Source organism: Myotis myotis, unplaced genomic scaffold, assembly GCF_014108235.1.
Source record: "Myotis myotis isolate mMyoMyo1 unplaced genomic scaffold, mMyoMyo1.p scaffold_m19_p_2, whole genome shotgun sequence".
Lineage (NCBI taxonomy): Eukaryota > Metazoa > Chordata > Mammalia > Chiroptera > Vespertilionidae > Myotis > Myotis myotis.
In genome coordinates this window covers 152,544,173-152,560,887 of record NW_023416324.1, presented here as the reverse complement: position 1 = coordinate 152,560,887, position 16,715 = coordinate 152,544,173, and the positions used below count along the sequence as shown (strand labels likewise).

Genomic DNA, 16,715 nt, shown 5'->3' with positions numbered 1-16,715 from the left:
TTTTAGTCCAATGAGGCCTAGAGGATCCAGAGACTTACATCAACCAATGGAATTCTCCCAATGGGAACTTCTCCCTCCCCCAGGACTTTTGCTGGAATCATAGAGAAATATGATTCTGTCCTTCTGTGAATGTGGGCACTATTTTATCTGGTATCCATCTCACCTGTTTCCCCTTATATGGCAGCCTTTTGGCTTGGGTTGGACTGATACAACCCCCAACTCCAGAAGTGTGTTCTGATTAGGATAAGCCAATCAGTGGAGTTCCTATCCGCTTTGCCCTAGAAATTGGTTCCAGCATGGACAAATACCTAAGTTGGTCCTCCACAGAATGAAATTCAGAACTTCTGTCCTATAATCAAGGAGAAAGATTTGTTCTCTTGCTCTCATTGGCATGGAGTACATCTGTGAGGCCTAGGACCAGTTGACATACAAAGAAGGGCTAAGAGAATCCAGAGAGTCTGATCAAACTGCCTCCAAGTGAATTCAAATCACTGTACCACATCTGGACTTCTATCTCTTAGGGAAGCTGGTACATTTATTATTTAAACCAGTTTGTGTTGGAGATTATGTATGGCTGATGTTTTTGTTACCATCTTTGCCATACATAATCTCCTGAGACATAGTCCACCTGAGCATAAAGTTAAAGTGGAGAAAAGCAGAGCCAGGAAAGTGAGGAGCAGATACTGATTGCTGGTAACACCACTTGTGGTTCTTTCTTCAGATGCAAATTAATACAGTATCCTTTCTTATTTAAATCAATTTGAGTTGTGCTTCTTCCACCCTTAAATGTGAAATCCTGACTAATTCAGTACTGTTTCTGGTTTGTACAGTTTATGTTTCCAAGACTCGGTTATTCTCCCATTGAAAGAAGCATTATAAGAACCAGATTTCAAAACAAAACAAAGATGAAAATATCATAATCTTTCAGAACTAAGTTGAGTATGATAGAACCAATAGTCAGAAAACCGTAATTTATTATTCAGACAGATCACCAATTTGCTACTTTAAAGGATAGTTCGGGCTAAAAAATAAAATTAGAGAAAAATGGCTTAGATCAATTCCATCATCCTCCTAATACCTAGTTAAGTGCCCATTCTATATGCTCCTATTGCATGATTATTGTTATCTACATTACATTCCAGGCTCCAATGAAGATTCAAAGCTCCCTCTCTCCAATGCTACTATCACAACTAAAGAAATATTGTATGGATCAAGACCAGAGCACTGCTAGGCAACAGTGCTAATACTTCCAATCTGACACAAGAGGTTTGACATCCCTATGGCTTCATTCTTCTCTCTACAGTCATCAAAAACTCTCTTTTGGTGCTGTCTTGATGGGATGGGGTCCTCTTTTGGGCTTTTTCTTCTCCCATGCAACTGTTATTGTCAGAGGAGGTTAGCCCCTTCTTTCCAAGCATTTTTCTACTCCCATTACTTCTAGGCCCTGATAAATGTACAGAATATCAGGGAAGTCAAATAAGCAGGACATAAGTTTGATGGTTAAAATAGGGGTTGAAAGAGAAAGCAGCTATATTAGTTAATATTTTAATCAGCTTATCAAAAAAATAAACACTCATAAGTCAATAAGTCAATTCTATCCCAAAATAAGGAATACCTCAACTATAACTTAGCTGTCAGTCACCGTAAACTACTTAACATTCCCTGATTTTACTATATTTTTAACTTTTCTAAGCCTCAATTCCTCATCTGTATTAATGGATACAATAATTGTACTTAACTCATAAAACTATTGAAAAAATTAACTATACATATAGTCCCTAGGCACAGAGTTAGCATTAGGTATTAAAATATATCTCTACCAAGGCTTGTATTAGATTGTGATAGAATTATCATGTTTTTTTTAGTAGACTATGTGATTTGTGAGGGTAGGACAGTAGAACCTTGACTGATTTGTATTGATACATGCAATATTTAGCAAAATTAGGAAGTTCTCAATAAACATATGTCCAATACATAAATAACTGAATGTTTAGAGTTCAAGACTTCCATTGGCCACGAGGAAGAATGGGAAAATGACTTTTCCTAAAAATATTTAAGCCATATACAAATCATGTTTAAATCACCATATATAAATGCAAATAATAATATAATAATGTGATAATTTTTAAAAGATGTGCTTTGCATTCCTTCCAAATTTAAATTTTATAGTATCTCTGAATTTGAAGGGTAGATAGTAGAGGCTACAAAGAAAGCAAGCACTGACCTAGCACATACAGATTAAAGTAAATCAGGGTGTTCATAATGAGAATCAGGAAATAGGTCTGATGTCTTTTCTTCCCTTTCACTTGTTCTTCCTCTTCTCTAGGAAGGAACTCAAATTAACCTTAGGCATATGCACCACTTCTCTTAAACTACTGATTTAGGGAAGCATTAAAATGTTTAAGGATTGACAGGAAGTAGAAGAGTTAGCAAGGTGTTCAGCGAAAAGGCTGTGTATGCAAAAGCAGTCCCCAAATGCTAAAGGAGGCCAGAGACCAAAGAACCAGGCAGCCAAGTCCAACTTGTCTGTTAATGGATTCTTTTGTTTAGTTTTTGTTAATCTTCACCCGATGATATTTTTTTTCCCCATTGATTTTTTAGGGAGAGTACAAGAGGTAAAGATAGAGAGAAACATGATGTGAGAGAAGCACATCCATTGGTTGGCTTGGGCGCAAGCCCCTGACCAGGGCCGGGGCCAAGATGGAGCCTGCAACAAGGTACATGCCCTTGACAGGAATCGAACCCTGGACCCTTTGGTCCACATGCTAATGCTCTATACACTGAGCCAAACCAGCTAGGGCTGTTAATGGGTTTAATAGGGAATTTAGGATGGGTCCTAGGCGGCCCTGGACCTTCAGGTCTCTGCATCTTTCACCCTCTGTTAGCCCCCCTTAGGGATGGGCCTAGAAAAGGAGTGCATGGGTAGTCAGAGGAGACCAAGAAGCCAGAAACTGACAAGCCTGGGTGCCAGGGAGAGCTAAGAGATAGATAATAACTAGGGCTCCTTGCCCCAGAGGATGGAGTAATGGAAATGTCATGACTAGCCTTAAATCTCTGTACACATCTCAGAGTCCACCGAGGGGGGAGAAGAAGAGGTTAAAGGTCCAGGCTCTTTCACACAGAAATTAAGCCAAAGATTTGCTTCAAAGATGGAGTTAGCTTTTCAAGATGGGATCAGCTCTGTCCACACACAAGGGTTGTAATTATATGCTCTTGGACCTCTTTATAATGAACCTTTGCTTGTCCCCCAAATTTAAATCATCCCAATTTCCCGAGAATATAACCACCTATTGTAAGTGCTGAGTCCTGATATGCTTTCAATAGTATCCATCTTTCAACAAAATCCTTGCACGTTTTTAAAGCTCTTGGCTCCCAAACCAGCCTTTTGCCCTATAGTGAGCATATCAGTACCAGCCATAATGACAGATGTGTATGGATCCAATGAAGAAATTTCATTCAGAATGACAATACTGCCATCTCACAGTTTTGAACATTATTTTCAAAGTACATAGTCTATGAAGGTTTGAAGAAAATGCTAAACTTAGAAGGTAAGGAAACCATTTTTCATGATGACTTGGTTAAAAACTAGGAAAAAAACACACACCCTTGTTTATATATTTACTAGTGGCCTGGTGCATCTTTTATTTTCCTTTAAAATATCCATCTTTTGAACTTAAAAGTTTATCATTATCCCTGTGACATATGTACTTTCCAATGATTTCTATGAGGATCATTTTTAAAATTTGAATCTCAAAAATGCATTCTGATTTGAAACTTCAAATGTCCCTGGCATTTAAAATATCATTTATTTAGGTGCATTTTTAAATCTAGAAATATTAAAATTCTAATTAAAATATTGAAGAGTTACTAAAAGAGGTTTTAAACAAATTTTCTCTGGAGATTTAATACAGAGCAGATTAATTTTCTGCACAAATAGTTTAGGGATTCAGTTTGAGGAGAGAGAGAGAGAGAGAGAGAGAGAGAGAGAGAGAGAGAGAGAGAGATGCTGTGATTCTGGCTTTGAAGATAGAGGAGAGGACCATGAGCTAAGGAATGCAGGTGGCCACCAGAAACAAGAAAAGGCAAGGAAATGAGTTAATTCTCCCCTGGAACCTCCAGGAGGAACTCAGTCATGTGACACCTTGAATTTAGCTCACTGAGATTGACTTTGGACTTCTGATGTCAGGAACTGTGAGATAATAAATTTGTGTTAAGTCACTACATTTAGGTAATTTGTTACAACAGCAACAGTAAACTAATACATTTTCTCTATTAGCTTTCCAATGTATATCAGGTCTATGGACAATTCTTTAACACTAAAAGTGGTCCTCTTAGGCATTCAACGAACAACAGAGCCACAGAGAGGGAAAATCTTGCTGGGTAAATCACATTCAGATGATTGCTCTTTGGTATAATTGTAAATTTTTCCTTAGCTGAACTGTGATTGATCCAGTGACAGAAACTGCAACAGCCTTTAGGGCAATGAGGGAAAGAATTCCATCTTTACTTGAGGATTAGGAAACACAGTGTACATGAAAAGGCTTGTTCTGGTCCAGCATGTGATTAAGGCAAGAAATTCTTCTGATGCAACCACCCATCCATTACATGAATACCAGGAGTAAACTATTTCTCTGTCTTCTTTTTTTTTCCTGAACAATCTCTATAATGAAATAACTGTAAGATTTGAAATCTAGGTTTGTGAGTCCATAAATTATACTGAGACAGGGAAAGGGGGTTTCTTCACCAATCCTGACCTCTAGGAGATCAGGGTGGGACTATTTATAGTGACACAGGTGTCAGGCACTACAGTACAATTTATTTTAGAGAGAGAGATCCATCAGTTTTCAAAGCAATCCTGAATGAAAGTAACAGCATCAATAGAAAGTCCTGGTGAATAAACCAGATAGATACTCTGGTCATGATACAGTAAGTAGAAATGACACCTTGCACTCAGTAAGCATCTCTGAGAATCTTAGACTTTCATTGGGATATCCTGAGTTCGGATGAAAGACATCTATGGCCCTATTTGATGACAGTTGGGAATTTTTAATTTGAATATTAAAAGATATGTGACCTGGTTTTGTATGCTTTACTTGGTAAATTGATATATATTCATTCATCAAGGTTCCAGTCATGATGGAATGGCTTATTGCAGACTAATTTTATGCCAGAAACAACTATAAAAACTGAATAAAATATAAGTATATAAAACATTTGTTTGAAGACAACTGATGTAGTGTTTGAGGAGCTATGATTCCTGAGAGAAGGAAAGCATAACAAGGAGAGCTTTAAAGTCAATCTGGCCTTTTCTCTGAAGCATTTACCAATTCACAAAATGAGGAAATAAGTTCTGAATAAAAAGTTACAGGCTTGCCCTAGTCAGTTTGGCTCAGTGGATAGAGCATTGGTCTATGGACCGAAGGGTCCCGGGTTCAATTCCGGTCAAGGGCATATACCTCAGTTGCAGGCTCAATTCTGGCCCTGGTTGGGAGGCAACCAATCAATGTGTCTCTCCCATTGATATTTCCCTCTGTCTTTCCCTCTCTCTAAAAATCAATGGAAAAACAAAAACAAAAACAAAACAATAACACTTCACATCTGTAAAAAAAAAAAAAAAAAAGCTACAGGCTCACTGGGTAGAGGCAAGAGAGGATAGGGTTTGACTCTGCCAAAGTGGTTGAAATTTGAGGGGCAAAATTTCAGAAAGAAATGACAGATAACTTGATTTTCTCTTGAGGAGTTTGTGAACTTTAAGATGTATATGCACAGAGTAACACCAACAAATCCATCAGGAAACAGCAGCTATGAGGCTAGAGCTGAGCAGACATTTCTTGCTAGGGATACACAGGATGGAGTTCAGAGAATACTAAAATAGAGGAGAAATTGTAAATGCCCAGACTTTCATTTGAGACCCCAGAAAGGCGATGTCTATGGAAATAAATCTGCCTGGAACAGACTTGCCCAATTAAACATTAATGCCAACCTTCCTCAGGATTATTGTGATCTACCTGCATCCTATGTGCCTCCCAAAAGAAAACTTTTTGCCATAAATGTTCATTAAATATCCAGAATTCAGTAAAAAATTACGGGGCATGCTTAAGAACATGACTCAAAGAGAAAAGCAATAGAAACACGTCCATAGGTATGGAGTTTTACTTAAGTATTTTATACTAAACTAGAGGCTCGTTCACTCTGGGGTTGGGGGGGAGGAGAGGTCCCTCAGCCTGGCCTGTGCCCTCTTGCAGTCCAGGACCCCTCAGGGGATGTCCACCTGCCTGCTTAGGCCTGCTCCCCAGGGGATCAGGCCTAAGCTGCAGTCGGACATCCTTAGCGCTGCTGAGGAGGCAGGAGAGTCTCCTACCACCACCACTGCACTCACAGCTGTCAGCCCAGTGTGGCTGAGCGAAGCTCCCCCTGTGGGAGCACACTGACCACCAGGGGGCAGGTCCTTTGTTGAGTCTCTGCCCCATGGTGGTCAATGTGGCTCATAGCCACCAGTTGTTCCTCCCTTAGGGTCAATTTTCATATTACCCTTTTATTATATAGGATCAGAGGCCCAGTCCATGAATTCGTGCATGGGTGGGGTCCCTTGGGGTGGCCTGCGGCGATTGGGCAAAACCTGCAATCCAACACTGCTTGCAGCTCCTATCTGCCGCTCCCGCTCATCCCAGCCCCACTGTGCCTGCTGTGGGCTCACACCCAATCAGTCCTGATCAGGAGAGGCTCGCACCACCATAGCAGTGCTTGCCAGCCAGCCATAAGCCCTGCGTCTGGCGCCCTCCCGAGGGGAGTGGCCTGTGGGATCGGGCTGAAACTGGCTCTCCGACATCCGCCAAGGGGTCCCGGATTGAGAGAGGGTACAGGCCAGGCTGAGAGACCCCACCAGTGCATGATCCGGGCTGGGGAGGGACCATGGGAGGGCTCCAGGGCATGTTCAGCCCAGTCTCCCCCAGTCCTGATCGGCTGGACCCCAACAGCAAGCTAACCTACTAGTTGGAGCGTCTGACCTCTGGTGGTCAGTGCATATCATAGTGAGCGGTTGAGCGGCCTTAGAATATCATTAGCATATTACACTTTGATTGGTTGAACAGTTGACTGGTCACCAGACAACCGGACACTTAGCATATTGGGCTTTTATTATATAGGATAAGCATATTTTGTATGTTTAGATTAAGAGGGAACGATGGAAAATTTCAGCATAGACATGACTCCATCAACAGGAATCGAACAGAAATTCTACAACTGAGAAATACTGTATTTGAAATAAAAACTTTAGTATGTGAAAATTTTGCCTCCAGATAGGATGGAGAAGATAGCAATAGGCCATAACGCCACTTGAACTAAAAAAAAAAATCAGATAAATTACAAAAACTGTTAAAAACACCAGACACTTGTGGACACAAAGAGGAATTAATGAATTAAAATACCAGAGAATCAGAACATGCACAGACTCAACAGATACTTCCCCAGGAAAATGTAGTTGGCAAATTCAGCTCACCTCTGCAAATTCAGTAAGACATCAAGGGCTTTAGACTTCTGCCATATTGTGCATTTGGGGGTTCAAGGAAAATTTTATATAAGTCTCCAGGGACAGAAAAACTTGTATCACAGGTGGATTTATGGAAATCTTCCTATTGCTGCTTTAAAGGCAGCTGTCTAACCTTAATTATTGGCAGGTTGTCCTAACACATTTTTATGTTTAACTCAGTTTTACTTCACTCTGAAAGGCTCATTTTTCTCTTAATATCCTTTTACTGGCTATCATCTGCTTAAATTATTGGTGAGAACTTACATAGAAAAGTCGTACCTGTCTTTTGAGTAAATGGCAAAAAATATCAAGGAATGTGTATTTCATATCTGTTGTGCGTTGAGGAAGGGTGGCGAGTTCTCTAATACATCCTTCAAAGACCATCTCAAAAATTGTTTTCCATTAAGATTTTCCTGATTTCCTATCCTTTACTCCTCAAGATGTAAATAGTATTTTAAATAGTATTTCTTTTCTGATCTCCCATAACACTTTATCATTAAGACGCTTCTTGTCCTGGCTGGTTGCTCAGTGGTTAGAGCGTTGATCTACAGACCCAAGGGTCATGGGGTTGATTTCCAATGTATCTCTCTCATGTGGATGTTTCTTTCCTTTTCTCTACCTCCTCTCTCCCTTCTACTCTCTCTAAAATCAATGGAAAAAGTATCCTAGAATTAGGATTTAAAAAACCCCACAAACTTCTTATGTTGGCTAGTAACACAGGTTCCTCCCCCCCCCCACCCCCAATATATGTCTAATTAGTGCCCTTATTAGAATCTAAGCCCCTTGAGAGCATGATCTAATTTGATTAACTTTTGAATTCAGTATAGTGATGAGTACAGTGTATTATACATATTCCCAAATTCTTAAGAGTTAGGCATTCTCTTTTCTACATTCCCACTTTGTACTAGTATATACCACATATGTACACAGCATATTTTATCCCTTTACTTTTCTCCCAGTACACAGCAAACTCTTTGCAGAAAAATGCCAAATCTTATCTTTAGTTTCTAAGTTCTTTGCACTTTTTAAAAAATATGTTTTTGATTTTTACAGAGAGAGGGAGGGAGAGGGAGAGATGGAAACATTGGTGTGAGAAAAACAACATTGATCTGCTGCCTCCTGCACACCCCATACTGGGAATTGAGCCTGCAACCCATTCATGTGCCCTGACCAGAATAGAACCAGTGACCTCTTGGTTCATGGGTCGAGGCTCAACCACTAAACCACACCGGCCTGGCAGTTTTTAGCACTTTTAAACGCTCAACAAATATATCTAATATGAATAATATGCACTTAATAATTTCAATGAATGAGTAGATAGCATTTTGAAGAGAGGCAGACAACTTGAGTTTGAAAACAAGGTCCGCCACTTGTGACATTTAAAGTCAAAGTGTCCTCATTTGTAACATAGGCAAAGCACATTTACTACTAGTTTGGCCTCTTTTGAAGCACTTTTGAAACTTTATATTTAGGATCTGAAAAGGCACTAGGTTAGGGGACTAATGAGAATTCCTTGTAAAGTCTTTTCTTAAGCAATCATCACTTTTATTTTAATTTCTATCAATCATGCCTTCATCATTCTTCCAAGCTTCCTTATTACATCATTTGTATTGTAGCCTTTTCCTCAATTCTGCTAACTGCTAACCAAGAAAACATGTCTTTTGCCTCAACATAATTATGGAATTCTTGCTACAACTTTTGTGACATTTGTATTTCCGAATGTGTGGGACTGATGGCTGAGGTATAGGTCTATGTAATGTAAAGATAAAGACTGATATAGATAGAGCATTCTAACCCAGATTCTAGTATCAGGAGAACTGGACATAACCACCATCTCTTACAGGGGCAGTAATGTCCAAGGCTTCACATTAGAATATTTTACACTGATTTCTTAATGCCCTACTGTTATAATCCTAACAACTCTCATGGCAACACATTGAATACCTTTAAAAATTTGTTGGAAAGGATGAGTCTTAAGGAGTATTTAGAGTCACGAGTGCCCCTTGGAAAAATTATGGGAATAACTAAATTTTGTTAAATTTTACTTAACTTTCTAATTTGAAACTGATTATTATGGATGTAATACTTATTACAGTCACTACCTAAATGATGTAGTGACATCACTTTTTAGCTAAGATTTATACATAAATTCTAAAATGTTTCAGCTTACAGACTCAATAGAAATTTGCACATTTTACTGGACTTTAAATTTGACAGCTGATGCAATAATTTTGTAAATTCTGAGGCCCTCATACATATATTCCACAAAAAATAGATCTAATAGCATTTATGAGGTTAAGGCCTTTTACATATTTTTTCACTAGAGCCAATTTATTTTGTTTAAGTTCTGCCAAAAATCCCCTAATCAAAGCCAGGCCTCTGGCACTTCCTTGTAAAATCCAATTTTAGCAAGAACCCTGCTAAGTCAGTTTAGCAAAACCATTCCCAACCCACCCCCACATCTGATCCCCCTGGATGTATCATCAGGTTCCTCTTCCTCCACCTCCCTCAGGTGATGTCTGATCACTCTAACGTAACCTGTCCTCAGCAAGAATCCTGTTAGGTTGGTTTAGCTAGAATTCCATCCACTCCCTCCCTTACCTCTGTTTCCTTGGTAATTTTCCATTCACTGACACCCCCCCCCCTCCACGCACACACACACCACCCCTGCTCCTTGGCTAAAATTTCCACTTGCTCATACTGTCTTGGGAGTCCAGGACAATCTCTCTCCCGCACCGCAAAATTCTAGCGGCACTGGTCCCCACTGATGGCCCTGAATAGAATCTCCCTAACCATTTTTTGACAAGTGCCATCAACAATTTTTTTCTTGAATGCACGCTGTGTCCAAGGAAGCCTAGGATAAAATTCAGACGATTTAACACACGTCTATTGGAAACTATACATCAGATGCATATCCTATAATAATATTGTTTTAAAATGGCAAATACAGAGTATACTCTTTGCATGCGTGCTATCTTTTCAAATTTAATTTATTGGAGTGACACTGGTTCACAAAACCCATACATGTTTCAAGTGCACAACTCAATAAAACGTTAGCTGCACACTGCACCTGCGTGCCCACCGCCCCAAGCAAAGCTCTTTCTGTCCCCATCCCCTCTGCCCTCCTCCACCGGGACCCCACCTCCCTTTCCTTGGGGCTATCGCCACACCGATGGATGCCGTTTTTGATCAAGCCCCTTATTTTGTGATAAGTCATTGCTATCCGAGTTCCCCAAAATGTCATGTCCAACATCTTATTTTGGCAGGATTGTGTGTTTTTTCCTTGTAGAGTGAAAGAAGATCCCCCTTCTCCCCCCCACAACCTTTTTAGGAATCTTCTCTGAGCCTCATCCCCTCCCCCACGCCCCGCATGCCTGAGGACTGGACCAACACTTGGTAAGAATCTGGCTCTGGGGAGTGCTGTGCTGAGTGACAAATGGACGAGGGAGAAGGTTTTAGGGAAGCATCTGAACCGCATTTAATTTTCCGTGTTGCTTTATTTGTTCCTTAGCCCCGAGGATATTGAATCTTGTGGGCTCCAGTTGGGTCGCTGGTGCTTCAGGCGTTTAGTAAAACGACACGGAATCTGCCTTTCCCGTTAGGATAACATCCTCATTTACATGAAGGGCGGCTTGTTCGGAACTGTTGTCCATGGCATGTTTCTAAACCTCCGCAGCGCACACATTTTCCCCTTGGAGCGCTGGCTCCGCTCCCGCGGCCTCCGGTGACCTCCCGGCTTGGCAACCTGCGCCCCGCTCCGCAGGAATCGAGCCTGACCCCGGACGGCCCCGGGCGCTGCCGCCTCGCCAGACCCCCCTCTCCTAGGTCCCGCCCACCGCCCGGGACCTAGCTTCCCTCGGCTGCCTCCGCCGTGGGCGATGGCGACACCACCTCCTCCCCGGCCGGCTCCCCCCGAGCCCGCCGCGCCAGACAGCGGGTAACCGCCGCCTCCGCTGGGGCACCCCGGCTCCACAGGCCTAGCGCGCTCCAGACACCTGTCTCTCACTGGTCACCGCCGCTGCCCCTCACCCCGCCGTCCCCTCGGCAATTGGACCCAGGCGGCCCTTCGTCATTCCCGGCCTCTTGTGGAGTCCCGCCTCCGTCGCCGGGTCATTTAAGTTTATCACAAATAAATAAATAAAGGAGGAAATAGAAATGCGTAGAAAGTAAAAGCAGCCGGGAGGGGGCGGGGGCGTGGAGGGAAAAGGGGGAGGCGGGGCGGAGGACAGCCAAACTTTATAGTGTCTGTTGTTGACCAATCACGGGTCAGTCCAGTCCGGTCCGATGGGCTTTCTCAACCAATAGCCTCCCACCTCTAGGATCACTGAACAACCAGATGCGACTGACCTCTCCAGACTGGGGGAAGGTGCGGCGAGGGGGGGGGGGGGCGGAGTTGGGAGAGTGTTGACCAATTGCCTCTTAACAGTCTTCTGAGCGAAGTTTCGACGCCCCAATAGGTGTTTGAGATAGCGGATTGGGCTTCTTCTAGCCCAATCGACGGTGGTACAGATGAGGGGAAAGGAGGTGGGGCGGGGACAGAGAGGGGCGGAGAAGGAGTGCATTTTGTTTATGGGCGGCAACCTCACGAGGAGCGTCCCATTCTTATAGGCTCATTGAAGCTGAGAGTGGCAGCAGAATCACCCAATAGTGGGGGGGTAGAGAGGGTTCGCGGCGTGAGGCGCCCAATGTGGACCTTCTGCCGAAGAAGTAAGGGCGGGGAAGTTTAGGAGTTGAGGAAAGAAGATTAAAGAGCGCGAGGAGGTAACGCCAAAAACTCTAATTTGTTGCTGGGCGGGCGGGAGGGAGGGGTGTGTGCTTACGGTGGGGGATGAGGCGTCCGCGAGGCGCTGGGAGTCGGGGGCGGCGGGACGGGGAAGGAGGGGAGTGGGGTGAGGTCGGTAGGGGGAGCGAGCTGGCGCGGCGAGCCCGCGGGCCGTCGGCCGGCAGAGAGCGCGCGCCCCTGCGCTCCGCCCCGCTCGCGCCTCCTCTCCCCGGGAGCCCCTCCTCGCGTCCGGCTGTGGCGACGTCCTCACCCGACCCGGCTGGGAGGAAGGGAGCGCGGGAGGGTCTCGGGTTCCAGGAGCGGGCGGGGCGTCCTGCAGCTGGAAACGCGTGTTCTACCTACTTCTTTCCACTTCTTGCGCCTGGAGCTGCCGCTTCCAAGAAGAGGAGCCGAGGGCGACTAGCCTGGGCTCCGGAGCTGCTGCTAAAAGCGTCCGCTTGTCTTCCGTCCCCTCCCTCCTGTGCCCCCCCCATTCCCCCCCCCCCCACACACACCCATTGCCTTGGCCCTTGCGGGCTCTGGAGCGTCTGCAGAGAACTGGGGAGCGGGACATGTCCTGGCCCCAGAGCCGCTGGACGCCTCTCCAGACCTCGGAGCTACGGGCCCCCGCCTGCTTCGCTGCTGCGACTAGAGAGGAGGGGGCTTGGGGAAGGAATACACACCGTCCCTTTTCGGCTCCTTTGAAAACATTAAAACATGTTGACTCTTTTCCAGTAGCTGAGATAAAAACGGTTGGAAGCCTTGTGAGAGTTTAGAAGCAACGCACTCTGTTACACTGTGGGATGCATGGCTTTAAATCTGTGTGGGTTTCTGGTCCTCTCGCACCCCCCAGCCCACGCCCCCTACCTCTGCGAAGCGGTTAAACCGTTTGAAAGCGGTTGCAGAGGCAGGGATTTTCTCAAAGTTCTATTGATAAACACACTTGCACAGCATATGCCAGGCACACACATAAACTATAAACACCAGCTAAAAACACAATATGGCGAACAGCTACACTCCCTCGCGCTGTTACTCGCTGATCTCGAGCGCTGAGCCAGTTGAATGGGGTCAGTGGTAGGATGATAGTCCTCCAGTTAAAAATCCGAATGAAAGCAAAAGTGATTTGGCAGCCTGTGGCTTAGGTGCTGTCCTCAGAATCAGCATCGGCCCAAGCTAAATTGAACATGTTGACTTTCTAGACGTGTGAAAATTGCCTTCATCATTTACCATTAAAATACCAAAATGTTGCTAAAGGCGAGAGATTTTTTTTTTTTTTTTTTTTTTTTTTTTTTTTTACTGTGTGGTCATATATGTGTGAATTTCAGCTCGTAAAAAGAGCCGAGGACAGTTGTTATCCCAATGTTTACGAGTGAACTCAAATCTAAATTACTATATAGTAACTCGTTGCTTTTGAAAATGTTGAAACCTAGATTATAACGACCATCTTGTAAATAAATTCTGTAGCTGTAAACACTATTTAAGTTATCAACAAACTGATAAATGGTTTGCTCTCCTACCTGTTGCTCCTAAACCCAAGTAACCTTTGCTATCACGTGGGACTAGTTAACATGAACCCTCCTCCCTGCCCGCAACCTACACATGTAAATTTGACCAGGCCAGATTTGGCTGCTTTATGCATTTTATGCTTTATAATTAGGTGTTTCTAGGAAAAGAACAAAACCCTCAAAAACAATTTACATTGATTTTTCATCCCTTTGTTTTCTCTTTGTTATTTTTATTCAGACTGCATCCAAGTTGTCCATGCACATGTAGTGCTCCGGCATCATTGTGCCCTCTCAGGAATAGTCTTCTCTCAAGAAAGCTTTTGGAATTGTCTTTGAAGAATTGCTAATGTTACTCATTGTTTAGTGCTCAAGATTCAGTTCCCTAAAATCGGGGTGGTGAGTTCCATGGAGCTCAATTTTGGAGGGCTTTAGGCTTGAGAATACTCAAATTAACAGGAGAGAAGAAGTAGAAAAGTGAGTTTTATAGAGATTTATTAGCTGCTCAGTGAGTCCAGCAGTTCGGTTGTTTGGCTTTGTGATTTCAGATCTCACAGACCAGGGGAATACAGGCCTTTTGCATATGAAGACCAAGTGACAAGGTAACTGGCTACCAGTCTCCAAAGCAGTACACCCTTTCATGGTGAGGTCCTGATTTTAACAGACTAAAGAAAGAAGTTTAAGGTTAACATTGTCAAATTTTATTCACTCGCAGGAAGAAGTCTTTATGCTTAATGTCTAGTCCAGTTAAGATGCCAGTATTTTGAGATTCCCACTGCACCAAGAAAATACAGATATAATTCATGTGTACACTGACTAGCCACTGAAAGACAATATGAGTTTAGAAGGAATACTAGAGGAAAGAACTTTCATGTGAGGGTTCTAATTTGGGGTGCGTGTGTATGCTTAGAACTACTAGTTGATGTGATGCCAGAAAGTTTTGAGACCCACAAATATACAACTGCTTTTACTGTCAAATTAATACAAATTTGACTGCTTTGTATAGGAATAAAGTCTATGAAAAAAGTCATTTTAAATGAATTGCTTTTATCTCAGAAGTGAAAGTCTTCAGACTTTCTCTGACAAAATTGGAGTTCCTAGGAAAAAGAAAAAGCTACACTGAACAATTCTATCATTTTAGAAGAGCAATAAAAGGTACAACTAAGTTCCTTTAGGATCTGACGTGTATAAATGAATTACAAATTATTCTGAATATTTTAGAATGAGTGGTAAGTAGATACTTCTTTAAAACATTTGGAGTAAAAAACGTGGAACTTGATGAGCCCTGCTTTATTCTCTGAAATAATCATGTTTTTCTGAAATGATTGTTTAAATTCAACAACTTGTTTTAGACACTCTTCTAGACACTTGGGAGGTAAGGTGAACAAGAGATGAAATTATCTGCATTATAGAGTTTACATTCTAATGTCACATACACTTTGTGTGCTTTAGATTGTTAGGAGGAGACATTTTTGAATGAAACTTTAAAACCTAGCTGTTTTCTCCATTTTGGGGAATACGTTCTGAAAGAGCTTACAGTTTGAGGGGCAAGGAAGTGTTTAGCAATTGCCAATGATAAAGGAAAAGCTTATTTTGTTTCTCATTTTTACCCTTTGTTATTGTTATGAAATGTCCTCCATATACTAGGGTAGATTAAAAAAAACACATAACAGAATAGGGGTTTTATTTTTTTCTTAATTTTAAGCATGCCTTTGAAATAAATAAAATGTTTATATATATAGATATTTTAAATCTGTGGCTTGAAATTTACTGTAAAATTCTTGTGGAGCTTTTGTTAGCAAATTGTGGTAGAACATCACCTAGAATATCTGAAATGTTTTAGTTAGAATGAATAGAAATAGGTGTGAAAATCAAGTGCCTAAGTTTTTTTCAGTTGGAAATTTGTTGTAATTAATTTACAGGTGACATTAAAGAGAGGCCTGCATTAAAAAAAAAAAAAAAAAAAAAAAGCTTTGTTATTTAAACCTTTCTTTCAAACTACAAAAGCATTTGATTGGCACTTCTCTTATTTAATAGACCATGTGTAATGCAAGAGGAACATTACAGAAGATTTTAGCATTACTTTAAATCTAATCATTTAGTCTGTAGGTGTAAAAATCCTAGGTTTCTAACGGAAAGTTGGTGCCTGGTTAAGGGTGTATATGATTTAACAGTGAGTTTGTTGCTTCAAGTAGTGGGTGTCTCACCTTTCCAAAAGCGAGTTCATAGTTCTCAAATAACAAGTTTTGATTTTCTTCATGTTTCTTTGTCATGGTGAGTCTTATATCCTTAGCCAAATGTGAGTTGTTTTCTTAAGTAGGATAACTCTTTTTATACAGCCCCTCCACCCCTGGTCTTCCCATCCCCTGCTGTGAAGGGTTTGTGTTTCTTATACCTACATTAGACCTCTATCTTCTATGCTAATTTGTAGCATTATCGCCTCTTCCAAAAAGGGTGCATATTAATGAACTTTAGAGAAAGTTGAGGTTGCCTCTTTGTGTACAGACTTGCCAGCATCTGAACATTATAAATAGGAAGATTTAGGAAAAAGAGCAGCGACTATAACTAACTGAATATGTTGTTTTAGCTGAAATCTTTTTTAAAGAGCAAAGTGGAAGAATGGTTGATAGAACGTTAAAAATGAAGAACTTTTCCTAATTTAGTGAGGATGGTTGATGTATGTGTGTTTATGTACATGTGAGTATATATTTTTATATGAGCAGTTTGTGAATAAAGACATATTTCAGTACTGGATAAATAATTCCAGTCCTGCCTGTGGTCCTTGACATGGAAGACATTCAAAGTTCCCAGGTGATATTGTTTAACTCACTTTGTTAGTTACCAGAAGTTTACTCTGAGCAACATGAAACATAAGCTAACTAAATCTTTGTAAATTTTGTAATAATTTTGGATTCAAATATAT

The 16,715-nt window shown here is 41.8% G+C and overlaps 1 protein-coding gene across 8 annotated transcripts in view; it reads left to right on the top strand.

Moving 5' to 3' along the window:
* Positions 1-12,154: 12,154 nt before the first annotated feature.
* ZBTB20 (zinc finger and BTB domain containing 20) overlaps positions 12,155-16,715 on the top strand; it is an 892,970-nt gene continuing 888,409 nt past the window's right edge. For 7 of the 8 annotated variants that reach the window (XR_004974420.1, XM_036352745.1, XM_036352742.1 and 4 more), the window contains exons 1-2: positions 12,155-12,289; positions 14,341-14,394. The gene's annotated coding sequence lies outside the window, so the exon portion shown is untranslated. Of the gene's footprint in view, positions 12,290-14,340; positions 14,436-16,715 lie in introns of all 8 variants that reach the window. The other variant, XM_036352743.1, reaches the window with a different exon arrangement.